The sequence below is a fragment of the Oryx dammah genome, unplaced genomic scaffold (genome assembly GCF_014754425.2).
Source record: "Oryx dammah isolate SB20612 unplaced genomic scaffold, SCBI_Odam_1.1 HiC_scaffold_4, whole genome shotgun sequence".
Classification (NCBI taxonomy): domain Eukaryota; kingdom Metazoa; phylum Chordata; class Mammalia; order Artiodactyla; family Bovidae; genus Oryx; species Oryx dammah.
Genome location: NW_024070188.1, coordinates 63919919 through 63936694, shown reverse-complemented (window position 1 = coordinate 63936694; position 16776 = coordinate 63919919).

Genomic DNA, 16776 nt, shown 5'->3' with positions numbered 1-16776 from the left:
AAATAGTTTTTTTCTTTTTACCTTGTTAAGGTCAGTGAAAGAAGGTTCTCACAATTGTACAACTGTTAAAAAATTAAACTATGTATCATCTACTTTCACAGTTATTTACCCAATTTAATCTTCAAAACAAGCCTGGAGGCATTACTGTCCACATGTTTGCAAATAAGGACACAGGCTGAAGGAGGAAGAGCTGAGACACACTCAATATTCCAGGAGCCAAACTTGAGATCTCAGAGCCAGGTGTGTCCATCACAGCATCTGTTCCACTGATCTCTGGATTCACTTTCATCTGCTACTCCAAATGCAAAGCACCCTTGCATTTGCTTTCTAGATAATTATATTCCGAACATCGTTTACTTAGTAAATCTTGAAATTTTTCAAATGGTGCTTTATTCATGGATTGAGTATACCAGGTCCTTCATAGGAGATTTCCAAAAATAAAAAATTAATTGGAAGAGATGACCTATGAGTTTTAATTTTAAAACTAGTAATTCTAGGGATGTCCCTGGTGGTCCAGTGGTTGAGACAGTGATTCCACTGAGGGGGCACAAGTTCCATCCCTGGTTGGGGAACTAAGATCTTGCATGCCACATGGTGTGGCCAATAAATAAATAAAATGGTAATTCTGTGAGATTTTACATACACACACAAAGCAAAGCAAGAAACATAGCTGGGTATATTAGGGTACTTGAGAGTCCTGCTTTGTGCAGTACAGAGTCTCACCCTTAGACCAATATTAAAATGATCTGAAAATTTTTAAAAATAAACTGTGAGAGCCTCACCCCAGAGACTATGATTTAATTAGCCTGACCAAGATCTCCCAAATTAGTTTTTTCTTAATCTTCTAAAAAGAACTTCTTTAAAAATCCTTGTGTCATTCTAATGTGCACTCAGGAATAAGGACTACTGGTGTGGGTGTATTGAGGTATATATATCCGTGAGAATTTGGAGAATGGAAGTTGGACAGATGACAGTTCATACTTTCTCTTCTTGAGAGTCAATATTTCTGCTTCTGTTAAAGAGATTGTGGGGATAAATGCCACCAGAGGCATCCATTGGTATTCCCATTAGTCTGGGAAGGCTTTTAAAAGAGATGAGGCTTAAGCAGAATTTTGAAAGAGAATAGAGCATAATTTGATTATTATAAGAATAGAGGAGCCAAGATTAGGTCAGGGAGTTAGATGTATAAGCATGAATTATGTTCAGAACTGAAACGGAGCTTTTAACTGAGAACAATTAAGGATTATCAAGAAACCCATCATCAAAATTTTGTTTCTTCTAAGCACTCAATAAATAGTAATTAAACTTCATTGTTATTGAATTGAAATAACCTTAATGGAAGATCATTAAGTGGCTCAGATTAAGTTCTATATTTATCACAGTATCTGTTTAATCCTGGGTCTGCTCTCAGAGATTTAGTAATATTAAGACCCAAGGATCATGCTCTTCACTCTCTCTTCCTACTGCATACTGTCTTTATTTGAATGGAAATGCAGTCTATTAGTAATTTCTTATTTTCAGCAGACCAAATGTTACCCTGATTACATTGAGTGAAAGATAACTCTGAGAGCATTTAAAATTTCCCAATATCCCCAAACATAGTGGGTAGCTATTAAGAGTTCTATGATGATGGTCCTATGACCATGGGGGAAAATAGATCATATTTCAATAAAATATTTTCACTAAACTTTAGAATCTAATAATACCATTAGAGTTATACTTAGTTCCCTTTTAAAAATTGTGAAATATTTATCCTGTCTTAAATATTAACTTTGTTTCCAACAGAGAGTAGGACCACCTATGGATAGTTTGTGAGATATATAAAGTAGCTATTCACTGGCTAATTAACTGAGAGTGAAATTTTAATGAGACTTGCTTGAAAATCAAGCATGACCTTCCTGTACCATCTTTCCTTGTTGCTGTTGTTGTTTAGTCACTAAGTCATGTCTAACTTTTGCAACCTCATGGACTGCCAACACCTTGATTTTGGACTGGCTTTCATGTCCTTCACTACCTCCAAGAGTTTGTTCAAACTTATGTCCACTGAGTCAGTGATGCCATCCAATCATCTCATCTTCTATTGCCCTCTTCTCTCCTGCCCTCAATTTTTCCCAGTAGCAGGGTCTGTCCATGAGGATCAGGCAGTCAGTATCTGTAGCTCCAATGGTGAGCATTTATCAGCAGCTGTCGTCAATAGATAGCAAGACATGGCCGGATTAAACAGCATCCTTACCATCTTCCAGTCAAACATGGGATAAGCTATGCTGGACTCATTCATAGGATTTGTGGGAATGGCTTAATGTCTGACCTTGAGAAATATTGAAAGAGTCACAGTTTGTCTTTGAAGCCACAACCCCTCAATCATAAATTCATTCATTCACCAAACAAATACTGAGGCTACACTAGTGCCAGATGCTGAGTAGGCCAGGCTAGTCTCTGCTCTCCCAGAGTTTACTGGGGGAAAACTATTAATAAACAGGCAGACAAGTTTAAAATTATAATTAAAAATTGAAAAATAAATATTGTGAAGGCAATAAACAGCTGGTTATGTGAGGGACTAATGAGGGGAAACCAGCCCTGCATACAATCAGAAGAAATTAGAGCAGAGAGAAGACTTTAGGGGCTTCCCAGGTGATGCTAGTGATAAAGAACCCGCCTGGCAATGCAGGAGACTCGGATAGTCCACAGGATCACCAAGAGTCGGGCATGACTGAAGCAACTCAGCATAGCATGGCACATGGGGCTGGATGGTAAGGAACTCCAACCAGGTTGTTTGCACAGGATCTTTTTTTTCTGTTCAACCTGGATCAGATCCTCTCTGCTGCTCCATAACACCTTCTGCAGGACCCAAACCCAAGCCTCACTGTCTCCTTTGTGAAAACTCTTCTGTAGCAGATTCAGCCTTGAATTGTGTATATGCACACACATGTGTGTATGTCTGTGTTTTGTGTGTATGTATGGGGGGGTGTTGCTAGCATAATTCAGGTTTTTAAATAAAATTAATTATTTTTTTCTCTGCAGATATAAACTTAGTTTTTCAAGAAAACTACATGGAAAATTACTGTTGACTATTGCTCATCTGGGGAGCCCAAACTTACTGACAGTGAGGAAACTACCCCAGTGAGACCTCTGAATCCTCTGATTTGCTGAATTTGAGGGGTGTTTAGAGGTGGGGTGGGGAATAGGAGTTCTATAGAAAGAGCTTAAAAGGCTGTGATATATGTCAACAAGTTAGAGAGTATCTCAAGGAAACCAAAGTAAAAAGTCAATGTAAAAAGTCTACACTTTTTAGCTTTTTAACATTCTCAACCTTTTGAACCCAGTATCTTTTTTTGATAAACATAAAAAGCTCATATACTCTGTTATGGGGTGAATTGTGTCCCCTCCCTCTCCCAAAATATGTTGGATTCCTAATTCTCAGTATCTGCAAAAGTGACATTATTTTAATATTAAAAAAGTGAAAAGTGTTAGTGGCTCAGTTATGTCCAACTCTATGTAACACCGGGCACTGTAGCCTGCCAGGCTCCTCTGTCCATGGGATTTCCCAGGCAAGAAGACTGGAGTGAGTAGCCATTCACTTCTCCAGGGGAATCTTTCCAACTCCGTGATCAAACCTAGGTCTCTTGCATTGCAGGCAGATTCTTTACCGTCTGAGCCACCTTGCAAATGATCAAGTTGAGGTCATTAGGGTGGGCCCTAGTCTAATATGAATATATCCTTATGCATGCTTAGTCATTTCAGTCATGTCTGACTCTTCTGCAGCCCTTTGGACTGTAGTCCGCCAGGCTCCTCCATCCATGGGATTCTCCTGGCAAGAATACTGGCATGGGCTACCATGCCCTCCTCCAGGGAATCTTCCTGACCCAAGAATCAAACCTGTGTCTCCTGTATTGCAGGTGGATTCTCCACCACCAACATCATCTGGGAAGCCCACATCATCATAAAATGGGAAAATTTGGACACAAATACTGTCATACAAGGTGACCGCCATGTGAAGATGAAGGCCAAAATCAGGGTCATGCATCCACAAGTCCAGAGAGATATGAAACAGGTTCCCCATCGAAGCAGCCAAACCTGCTGACACTTGATCTTAGACTTCTAGCCTCTGCTGCTGCTGCTGCTAAGTTGCTTCAGTCGTGTCCAACTCTGTGCGACCCCATAGACAGCAGCCCACCAGGCTCCCCCGTCCCTGGGATTCTCCAGGCAAAAACTGGAGTGGGTTGCCATTTCCTTCTCCAATGCATGAAAGTGAAAAGTGAAAGTGAAGTCGTTCAGTCGTATCAGACGCTCAGCGACCCCATGGACTACAGCCTTCCAGGCTCCTCCGTCCATGGGATTTTCCAGGCAAGAGTACTGGAGTGGGGTGCCATTGCCTTCTCCTTCTAGCCTGTATAACTGCAAGAAAATGATTTCTGTTGTTTTAAGCCACCCAGTTCGTAGTACTTTGTTACGGCAGCTCTAGCAAGCTAATACACATGATTTTCCATTTTTCAGTTTTTAATTTTTAAATAATTACAGATTCATAGCAATTTATTTTTCCAATTATTTTCAAATCTCAAACAGACTTGTAGGAATGTGTATAGGTTTATTGAAAGTGGCTATTGAATTTAAAAGGTTCAAAACGTCAACAAAGTTAAAGGGTGTAGCAACCACAGCTGACTTTTCACATAGGTTTCCAGAATGTTCCCTAATTTGCTGACACATTTTTCGAAAATATGTCTTATTCCCCACTCACCCCTGAAAATTCTTATATTCATCACGGTAGAGAGTTTCTATCCCATATTTACACTGCACAGTTGAGAATCACTATTCTAGCTTCTCTAAATTATATAGAAGAAGAGAGGGAAGGCTTGGGTGTCAGTCAGACCTTGTCTCAATCCCAGAGGAGACCTCCACCAAGATATAGTATTGGGGGGAGGTAGTAGAATCCTATAAAATGCCCTCCCTGAAACCTCTACCTGATGATGCCCATAAAATACTCCAGTAGCAGGTTGAAACAGGCCTCCCAAGTGGCTCAGTGGTAAAGAATCCACCTGCCAATTCAGGAAACACTGGTTCAGTCCCTGGGTCGGGAAGATCCCCTAGAGGAGGAAATGGCAACCCACTCTCGTGTTCTCGCCTGGAAAATCTAAGGGCAGAAGATCCTGTGAGGTACAGCCTATAGGATCACATGCGTGCACACACACACACACACACACACACACACACACATACACACATAGCAGGCTGGACAATTATTCCCACCCTTAGGCATGGGTATTTGGGAAAGTACCAGCTCATCAGAGGAATGGGAACCAGGAAAACCATGAATGGAAGCCAAGGAGATCTTTATATCATCTTGGCCCCAATCCTAATATGTCATGCAATAGAGGGTGAATTTCATCTAGGTAATGTATCAGTTTCCTGGTTTGGAGGGGGAGGGTGTCATAACAAAGTACCACAAACTAGGTGACTTAAAACAACTTAAATACATTGTCTCAGAATGGGGGCTAGAAGTCCAAAATCAAGGTGTTGGCAGAGTTGGTTCTTTCTGAGGTGTCTAAGGGACAACCTGTTCCATGCTGTTCTCTTACCTTCCGGTAATAAGAAGCTTGTAGATATGTCCTTTCAATCCTCTCTCTTCACATGGCATTCTCCCTGTGTGACTGTATCTGTGTATAAATATCCCCTAGTCATAAGAACTGTGACATGAATACCAGTCACCTTGGGTTATGACCTCATTTTAGCTTGATCATCTGTGAAGACCCTATTTCCAAATAAAGTCATAGTCACAGGTACTAGAGATTAAAGCATCAACATATTTTAGAGAAAGGATGTAACTCACCTCATAACAGGTATCAGCCTGACTCTTCATACTATGAGACTGAAAAACAGCAGTGAAGTTCTCAGATCAGGATCTGATCCCACCGGCTCAACTACTCAACCACTGGAAGACGCTACCATGAGGATGGATACTGTCAGTGGGCTCCCCCTGCTGGAAGAGTCAATGATATACTCCAGCTGCTCTCTGGCTGCATTTTAACCTGTGTCTCCAGGTAAAATTAACCCATAATTTTCCTTTCTTGTTCAGTCCTTAGATTCAAGGTTACATTATTCTCATAAAATGAATTCGAAGATTGATCCTACTTAACTACTCTTTGGAATATTATGTATAAGAGGAAAATTATCTGTTTTGTGGCTTGAAGAGTCAGTCAACTTGCTTATAAAACCATTTTGGCCTTATGATGTTTAGTTTTGTTTACAGGCAGGTTTGTTTATTTGTTTCTTTTTTTGGAAAAACTATCGATTGTTTTTCTGTGTGTGTCTATGTGTTTATCATTCCCTGCTTTATTTTGAGTGAATTTAGTTTGATAAATTTCCTTTTATACTTCAACTAGTTTGAAAGTCTTCCTCTATATTCCTATTAATCTACTTTCACTTTAGTAGCAGTCATAGTGTTAGTTGCTCAGTCATGTCTGACTCTTTGCTACCCCATCAACTGTAACCCACCAGGCTCCTCTGTCCATGGAATTCTCTAGGCAAGAATACTAAAGTAGGCTGCCATTCCCTTCTCCAGGGGATCTTCCCAACCCAGGGATGGAACCCAGGTCTCCTGCATTGCAGGCAGATTCTTTACAATCTGAGCCACAGGGAAGCCCCTAGTTTCACTTTATTTCTTCTTAAATGTTAACAGGCTATGGCTGGTTCTGGTCAGTCTTGCTGTACCTAATTAATTGCTCTTCAACTTTGAAACCCAGAGGACAACTGATTGCATAGCCTAGACATTATTACACAACATTATGCATAAAGCCTGATATTCAAAGACATAACTATATAAAGGCAGCTTTCGAAACCATAATAGCTAATTATGTTGAAATTTGAGAAACTAGGGTACAAGAACTTGATCGACCTTTGTGCTCATGCTTAGTCACCTAGTCGTATCAGACTCTTCGATGCCATGAACTGTAGTCCACCAGGCTCCTCTGTCCACAGGATTTCCCAGGCAAGACTACTGGAGTGGGTTGCCATTCCCTTCTCCAGGGGATCTTTCTGACCCGAGGATCAAACCCAGGTCTCTTGCATTGCAGGCAAATTCTTTACCATCTGAGCCACCAGGGAACCCCTGATAAACATTGCTTTACCTTAAACAGGCAGAACAGTATTGCCCAGTTCAAGCAATACTGAACTGGGAAGACTCAAGAAGCCATACTCACTAAATATATCTGCCTGTCTGATGCTCTGTTATGCTTCGAGACTATCACAGTAAAATATACCTGGTACACTTTTTGTCAAAGCACTTGCTTTCATCAAGACCGCAAGTCATCCTTCTACAGAGCTACTCTGCCTGGATAATTAACATAATCTAAGTACCACGGCTTAGAATGTTGCTGTTGTTGTTTAGTTGCTAAGTCATGTCCAACTCTTGGTCTGTAGCCTGCCAGCCCCCTCTGTCCACGTGATTCCCCAGGCAAGAATACTGGCGTGGGTTGCCATTTCCTACCCCAGGGAATCTTCCTCACACAGGGATTGAACCCTCATCTCTTGCACTGGCAGGTGGATTCTTTACTGCTGAGCCACCCAGGAAGCCCTAATACTTAGAATGCTAAAAAAAAAAAAAAATCCTCGCATCTCACTTACAACTATTTCTTTAGAATTTAGTTTTACCTTATTTTTAACTCAATAAATGGACATTACTATTTGTTTTTCAGACTTACTTATTTTATCATCTTAACTTATTTTATATTCAGCCCTTCTCTTCAGGGGACAGTCTGCTGTGGAAAGAGATTCACAATTGCTAGGCAAACACAAGCAGACACCCTGAGTGATAAGCCATGTTCCTCATTATAAACATAAATAGAAATCACCAGACATTTGAGGCATGTAAAGATAGGTCAAAATGAACAATCAGAAAGCTTATCCTAGAAGAACCCAAGTACTATAGGAGAAAGAAGATAAGGTTGAGAACCATCTCTTTCAATATCTATTTAAAAAATTGATAAAGATAATAGAAAAGTTAAGCAACATAGATAATATACCTAGTAGAGTAAGAGATGATACTGAATTTGATACCTTAGCCTGGGATTGTTATAGTTTTACCTTGTGTTTTTACTACTCTCAGCCTTTAGCATTTAGGAGTTTCTCATTCTTCAACAGAAGAAAGCATTAAAAATCTGATTTATCTTAATCCATTATACAGGACTGATTGTTGTTGTTTAGTCACTAAGTCGTGTCCAACTCTTTGTGACCCCATGGACTGTAGCCTGCCAGGCTCTTCTGTCTGTGGGATTTCCTGGGCAAGATACTGAAGTGCGTTGCCACTCCCTTCTCCAGGGGATGTACCTAACCCAGAGATCAAACCCAGGTCTTCTGCATTAGCAGGCAGATTCTTTACCACTGAGCCACCAGGGGCTTCCCGTTCTACATGATGAGAAGTGAATTTACAACCTTTTCAATCAAGAGAGAAGCTAAGCCAAATTGAGTCTTGAGCTCCCTAATTTAACTTTCACTTTCTCAGGGAATGGAACTCATATTCCAGTTTGGGTTAGGGGCCCACCCCGATATAGTCAACGGTAGCTTGAATGACAATGTATAAGAATATGGCTGCTCCCACTGTGATCTTGTGGATTGAACAAGTAAAGAAGAGATATTCCCAGAAAAGCAAGAAGTAAAACCGGGTGCAGAGAAATATGTAAAATTTAGAGTTCAGTTGAACTAATCATCAATTATGTGATTTCAAGAATCAATGTAATTACCAAGAAAGAATTTCTAGAAGCATAATAATGAATAGAAGCATAATAATGATCATCAGGAAACAGAAGTTCAGATGATTGCAATAAGAGCTGGTTTATTTGTTTGGGAGTGAGATTATGTATATTAATTACTTCTTAATAGAAATGTATTAGCTAAATCTCCTGTATTTCATGAATTCTTTATAATAAGCAATCATTGCATTTGTAATTTTTAAAACATAATGAAGATAAACATGTCCATATTCTAGAGTCCATTTATTTTACTGGTAGAAATCAATCTTAAGAAGTAATTTGAAATATAAACAGACATGCACAGAATGTTATTATATTTTATTTATTTACAAGCATAAAAAATTGAAATTAAATGTCCGATTATAGAGAAATAATTTTAAATAACTATTAATACATTTATAGAACATATGCTACTAAATCATAGAAATGATACTCCCAAGAATTGTTAATAATGAAAACATTGTTAGACTAAGCTAAGAAAAATTAAATATGAAATTGTATAAACTCAAAACAATTCTTATAAAATGAATTCTGTGATGCCAGAAAACACATCAAAATACTAGTTGGCGAATCAGGACAACAGAGGATGTCAAAAGTTCTTGGGGTTTGGGGGAAGTCTTTCTCTAGAGGAAGAAAATGGAAGAGAAGTCATCCCTTACAAAATGACAGATCCATGTAGAAAACAAATAGCCAAGAATACCTTTGGAGATAGGTAGACATAACAATTCAGATTCCTAAGCCAATATGGAATCTGAAGTCAACCAAGAGGAAGATTACACTGGAGCACTCATTTTCCTGGTGGCTTAGAATATTGGCAGCTGATGGCTCTCAACTGAGTTGCTCTCCATGAGTTGCCGTCAGCCAAACAGAGACACTTGAATGGATAACTGAAGGGTTCTTCAGTTCCCAAACTCCCCACAGAATCAGCCGCCTCCCACTGCCCAAGCCTACTCTTCACTCTCCTCACACTTGATACCAAGAGTTCTTGCCAGTGAACAGTATACAAACATTTATCTCAAACGTACAACACTAACACAGAGGAAATCCGTATTCTAGAATCCTGATTACCATGGTCAAGGCCATGGATCCAACCCTTGGACTTCTTGGTTATATAAGTTAATAAATTTCCTTTTAACTTAGCCTGTTTGGATCGTGCAGTTCCTGTCACTTTCACCAAAAGAGACTTGTCTAAGTACAGCACGTTGAATGCAAGTCTCAGAAATGATCGAGTGTGATCAGCAGAGGGACACTTACACATTCATTCAGTAAATGTTATGGAGCATCTACTCATCTCCTTTGTGGCAAGTTCTGTTCCAGACACTGGGGACACAAAAGTGCATAATTCAGTGCCTGGGTTCTCAGAAGGCTTACATTTGAGCGGGGAGAAGAGAAAATAAGTAAGTAAGAAGATAAACAGAGAGTAGAACCTGGAGTATAGGCTACTCTTCCACAGTTGGTCCTAGGGCATTGGAGTGCCACAGAGATTAGCTCTAATAAGTTGGATGGCATTACATTTGAGCCGAAGAGGCCATTCCAGGTTCTGCACCTATGCTACCATGTCTCCTTGGAGGTTACTGTGGCCTGTTTACAATCATCCACGGGGACTGGTAGGGCCCTTGCAGTCAACACGCTGCTCTCCAGTGCTGCCTTTAGGCTTACCCAGGGAGCTCTAGAGACTGCTACATCAGATCTTGACATTCTGGAAAATCTATCTGTATGGATTTCACCTAAGTCTGCATTTCTTAGATCATTCCAAGTGCCTTATATGAAGTATTTCATTTAGCACTCAAAACAACCCTGGGAGGTGCATATGACCATCTTAACTGACAGGTAAATAATCCAAGTCATAGAGAGGATAAGCAGTTCCTCCAAGTTTATACCACCACCGAGTGGTTCTGAGCCCAGTAAGTCTGACTCCAGAGACCTTAGGACCCTTTTGGAAGCCTGCACAATTTGGCAAAACTTGGCATAGGGGTCATAGCTGTCAGGGTGCCTGTTAGACCTGTATCTGGGTCTGCGTTTCTTGACCAGGTCAAAATCATTACAAAAGAGATTTATGTTTACTGGGCACTTGCCTTGTTCCAGATACTTTCCATGTGTAAGGTCATTTAATCTTATAAGACAAACAACCCTGCAAGGTTGTCATATAGTGCCTGAGGAGTTAAAGCCAGCACAGGTTAAAAATATGCCCACAGCTCTAACTAATGCTCAAGATGGGTCTTAGACCTAGATCTGGCTGACTCCAAAATATGTACTCTTATTATGATTACAATTGTGCCATGCTGCTTTCCAAGCTGACGGTCATCTTCATCATTGAAGTTTAGTTGTTTACTTTGATTCAGCTTCCTCTGAATGAAACTGATGTTACTGAAACATCAGATGTCATTGAAACATCTGAATGAGAACTGAGAACACACAGAGATTAATTGACAGGAATCCAGGCTATACTATAGATGTGACAAGCCTTTCCTGTGGACATATATTTGTGTTCTATATTACTTTGTCAACAAAGGTCCGTCTAGTCAAGGCTATGGTTTTTCCAGTGGTCATGGATGGATATGAGATCGGACTATAAAGAAAGCTGAGTGCCAAAGAATTGATGCTTTTTAACTGTGGTGTTGGAGAAGACTCTTAAGAGTCCCTTGGACTGCAAGGAGAGCCAACCAGTCCATCCTAAAGGAAATCAGTCCTGAATATTCACTGGAAGGACTGATGCTGAAGCTGAAACTCCAATACTTTGGCCACCTCATGCAAAGAGTTGACTCATTTGAAAAGACCCTGATACTGGGAAAGATTGAGAGCAGGAGGAGAAGGGCATGACAGAGGATGAGATGGTTGGATGGCATCACCGACTCAATGGACATGAGTTTGGGTGAATTCCGGGAGTTGGTGATGGACAGGGAGGCCTGGCGTGCTGCGGTTCATGGGGTTGCCAAGAGTCAGACACGACGAGTGACTGAACTAAAACTGAAAACCTATAAAGAGTAATAAACAGGCATGATTTCCATGTGGTCACCACATACTTTCTCATCAAAGGACTGGTCAGTGTGTCCAGACACAGGTGAGTGTGGACACTCTCAGCCTTTTTTTTTTTTTTTTGGCCACCCAGTGAGGGATATAGGATCTTAGTTCCCTGACCAGGGATCAAACTGACTCCCCTGCATTGGAAGCTCTGAGTCCCAACTATTGGACCACTAGGGAAGTCCAACACAGCCTGTCTTAGTCATGGTCCTCAGCCTTGTCATATCCTGGATTCTAGGATTGACCTGGCCAGATTACTCCGTCTTTTGAAGTAGTCATGACTTTGCAAGAATTCCTCAAATTTCCCTAGGTTTTTGGCCTTTTCTCAGTATACCATTGTTACTTCATTGGTACCTTTGACTACCCATTTATCTCATACCTCCTATCACTGTGGCATTCATGTCCATTCACAGGCAATACTAAACCCATCCTTGAGCACCAGGCCTTCTGGGTGAGGTCCCAAAGCTCTGACTCCTGGTTTGATCTGTGATTCTTTGCCTTTTGCTCTGCCTACTCAAACCTGTGATTTCTCTTTGCTCACCAGGCCCCAAAGACAATCTCCCAAGATGTGTCTTGGCTGCAAGACCACAAGATCAGTAACTTCCTTCTGGCCCAGCTCACCTTCTGTCTGTTCTTCCCCCCAGCCTTAGTGGGCCCCTGCTCTTTTCCTGGGTGCTGCTGTGGCTCACTCAACTTCTCAGCACCAGATGCTCCTGTGTTTTCCTGAATCTTAGGTCCTGCTCAGATCCTCCTGGAAAGAACTATTTCAACTATCCCTGTCACTTTTGGTGGGGAGGATTAAGTTCCATAGGAATAGATGACTCCTTTTTCTATAGTTGCTTCTTGAATCTCCTTTGAAAAAAATCTCTCTTCTTCCACAGCTTCAGGGCAAGAAACAAAAAGATCTTTACTTAATATGCAGAACTTGCAACCAGCCCTCTAACTGCTATCCCCGCAGAGAGCCCTTTTCAATGCTTAAAAAATTCTTTTACTTTTTCAGGCTTTTCCCCCTTGAATATGGGTTCTACATTTTTATCACAACATTATAAATTAGTTAATGTATTTTTTAATATACTTAATGTCATGGCAGTGGACTAAAAGAGCTGATGCTACTTTTAAGCATTAAGGTTAACTACCAAATATAGACTTGAACTTTAGGGCTGATAGTAAACACCATTTTCTTGTTATTTTATCATGAGATGTTTACAAATGCTCTGATAATAACCTCAGTGTATGCTTATTCTTAATGTTATTTCCTCCAAAAATGAACCCTTTAAAAATTTAGGCATAATTTCTATCTACTACAATTTCACAATGTGGTCTGTAATTGTTCTCCGAGAATAAAATAAATAGCTCCTGTTTAATGAGAATTTACTATGTGTCATGCTCTGCACTGAGTAACTCCTTTGTTAATTACTTTGTTCACTCCCTCAACAACACTAAGAGGCTGGTAGAGTCATAATAATTCTCAATGCATTAGCTGAAACTCAGATGAGTTAAATAGTGTTAGAGTCCCAGAACCAGGCCACAGTGGAGCTTGACTTCAAAGTCCAAACTTAGCTATGGAGTGACTTTGTCTCCCAAAACTGGGTAAAGATAAAAATGCGTGTGCAGTGTGTCTGTGTGTGTCTTTGTGTGAGAGACAAAGAGATAGAAATAGAGGGTGAGGGCAGAAGTACAGAAATATGCAAAGGAAAAGGTCCTTCTTCATCTCAGTAACCTCCTACCCCATTTAACCCTGCTTAGAGCCACCACTGTGAACAGTGGCACTATGGCTAAGACTCAGAGCACTTCATTTATTTAATATAGAAAGTGTTACTGAAAGGTATATGTGGGGGGTCCAGCTGCCCACTGCTCAAAATCCAGTAAACAGACCAGGTTGGTGGAAAGGAAAGTTTGCTTTATTTCAGATGCTGGCAACTGGAGCAGGGAGGGTTGTGGACATCCGTCCAAGGCCAATCCCGCCACCCACCAACCCCGCCCCCAACAAGCAAGGAGTGAGAGCATTTATAGGCAGAGTCAGGGGAGGGGGGCAACGTGCAGAAACAGCACAGTCATCTCTAACAGTCATCTTCAAATTGGTCATCAGTGGTCTGACTAGCAACATATTGGTTGTTTTAGGTACAGTTGGAGAAGACTCCTGAGAGTCCCTTGGACTGCAAGGAGATCCAACCAGTCCATTCTGAAGGAGATCAGCCCTGGGTGTTCTTTGGAAGGAATGATGCTAAAGCTGAAACTCCAGTACTTTGGCCACCTCATGTGAAGAATTGACTCATTGGAAAAGACTCTGGTGCTGGGAGGGATTGGGGGCAGGAGGAGAAGGGGACGACAGAGGATCAGATGGCTGGATGGCATCACGGAATCGATGGACGTGAGTTTGAGTGAACTCCGGGAGTTGGTGGTGGACAGGGAGGCCTGGCGTGCTGTGATTCATGGGGTCGCAAAGAGTCGGACACGACTGAGCGACTGAACTGAACTGAACCGAATCTTCAGTTCTGGGGTGCACTTGTTGCCACTTCTTTGCAGTCAATTCTCAGAATTGTGGCAGCTCATGTCCTGGGTACCGTCTGGTCATCATGTAGTTAACTTCACCTGGTATTTTAGTATCTATAAGACAGCTCACAGGATATGGCTCAGAACATTATCTATAGCCCTTGGGAAAGAACTAAAGGTCCCTGACTATGCTTAATGACTACATTATTATTATTTAGTCTCCTTTGACTGTTTTCCTTTATTTCAGCATTTTTCATTTCCCTGATTAAACCTATTCTTTGACTAAAGTTTTTCACAGGCAAAAGGCAGGCAGAGAACGTGCTGGGGGTGGGCAAGGACCATACGGTCCTGCTCTGTTTCAAAAGGACACCTTTCTTTTCTCTTTTCTGACCACTGGAGAGGACTTGTCTTTCATTCTTTCATGAAATAATCTCCTCAAAACCTGCATATTCAGATCACAAATGTATTCAGATTCAAATCTATGGATGAACCTCACTATACGAAAAATATGCGTGATATGCGCTATTTTGTTTGTTGGGACATCACAGGCTTAAAAAGAGGCTGGCCTTTTTGTTATCTATGGCCTATCATTTATGTAGTTTTATCAGGATACAAGAAAAACCCTTAAGATACAGTACTAATGATCAGATCTTTCTTGATTATTTAAATGTAGTCACTCAAGAGGGAGGGGATATATGTACACTTGTAGCTGATTCACACTGAATCGCAGCACGCCAGGCCTCCCTTGTCCATCACCAACTCCCAGAGTTCACTCAGATTCACGTCCATCAAGTCGCTGATGCCATCCAGCCATCTCATCCTCGGTCGTCCCCTTCTCCTCCTGCCCCCAATCCCTCCCAGCATCAGGGTCTTTTCCAAGGAAAATTTGGAATTTGCTGTGTGATACAGGGAGCACAATCCAGTGCTCTGTGACAACAGAGGGGTGGGATAGGGTGGGAGATGGGAGGGGGATTCAGGAGGTAGTGTGCATACGTATGTATGTACCTGTAGCTGATTCATGTTGATGTGTGGCAGAGGCCAACACAATATTGTCAAGCAATTATTCTCCAATAAATAAATACATTTTTTAAAATAAATAAATACATTTTAAAAAAATAAATAAATGTGCTCCATGAGAAACAAAACAGCAAATGAGCTAGATAATCTTTTTTTTTTTTAGATGACCCTTTAAGTCCAAATCACATGTTCATGATAAGGTACCCAGAAAGTTGAATTCAGTTTTTCCACCTTGCACCCTAAAAAATTACCACTTGGTGTATTGCCGCTTTAGAGTGACAAATAGGCAGCCACTTTACCCAGATTTCATTGTAAAGAGGGTTATAATGTTAATAATAGCATTAAGAGTATCATCCTAGCAGTGGTAAACAGCAATAGCAATCTTAATACTATATTTGTTACATGGAGATTATTAAGGCTGTTATTAAGGCTACAAAACCAGAACATGGCAAATCTATCTTTTCATCCTTCCATTTATCTGGAAAGATTCTAATAACTCCTGTTCCACACCGGTTCAATTCAGTTTAGTCACTCAGTTGTGTCCAACTCTTTGAGACCCCATGGACTGCAGCACACCAGGCCTTCCTGTCCATCACCAACTCCCAGAGCTTACTCAAACTCATGTCCATCGTGTCAGTGATGCCATCCAACCATCTCATCCTCTGTTGTCCCCTTCTCCTCCCACCCTCAATCTTTCCCAGCATCAGGGTCTTTTCCAATGAGTCAGTTCTTCACATCATGCAGCCAAAGTATTGGAGTTTCAGCTTCAGCATCAGTCCTGATCCTGATGCTCTTCCACCACCGGAGTAGGTCCAAGCAGCCCTAATTTGACCTTAGTCTCTTGGCAACCTGATTCTAGGAGTACTTGCTATGATAAGGTTTAATAGTTGCAAAGAATATAATTTCCACTGTGCATTAAATATTGATGCATTCTTACAACTGTTACCTCAGTCTTTTAAAAGCAGCCAATGAAATCTAAATATACTAGTGATTTGATATGCACACGTGTCTGTTTTTAAAAGATCTGAGCAAGTGATTCCATTTAGCAGTCAGAAATTTTACTTTATCCCTTGCTAAATCCATTCAACCTCTTCCATGAATTTATCCAAATGGAATATCACTCTATGCTCAGGTCTTTTCTAGATCACCATATTATACTATCTTCAAGGGAAATGTGTATATAAATGGAAATTCTTTTTACTATCTGTGCCCACAATCCCAAGTTAAAATTTTCTATCATTATAATTACTAGTACACAGTTGATCAAAAACATCAAAATGCTGACTGACACTTTAGATAATCATTAAACCAGAAGAAAGTTTCCTTTGGAAATGCTTCTCTTAATGAGATGAATAAGGGCATGTTTCTAAAGTTAGTTCATATATTCACTCATGAATATTATTATTACTAATATGATAAAGATTTGGCATTGTTTTTATTTCTATTTTTCAATTTTATAAATGTGGGGACTGAGAAATCTTGTTGAGATAAATATATGCAGATA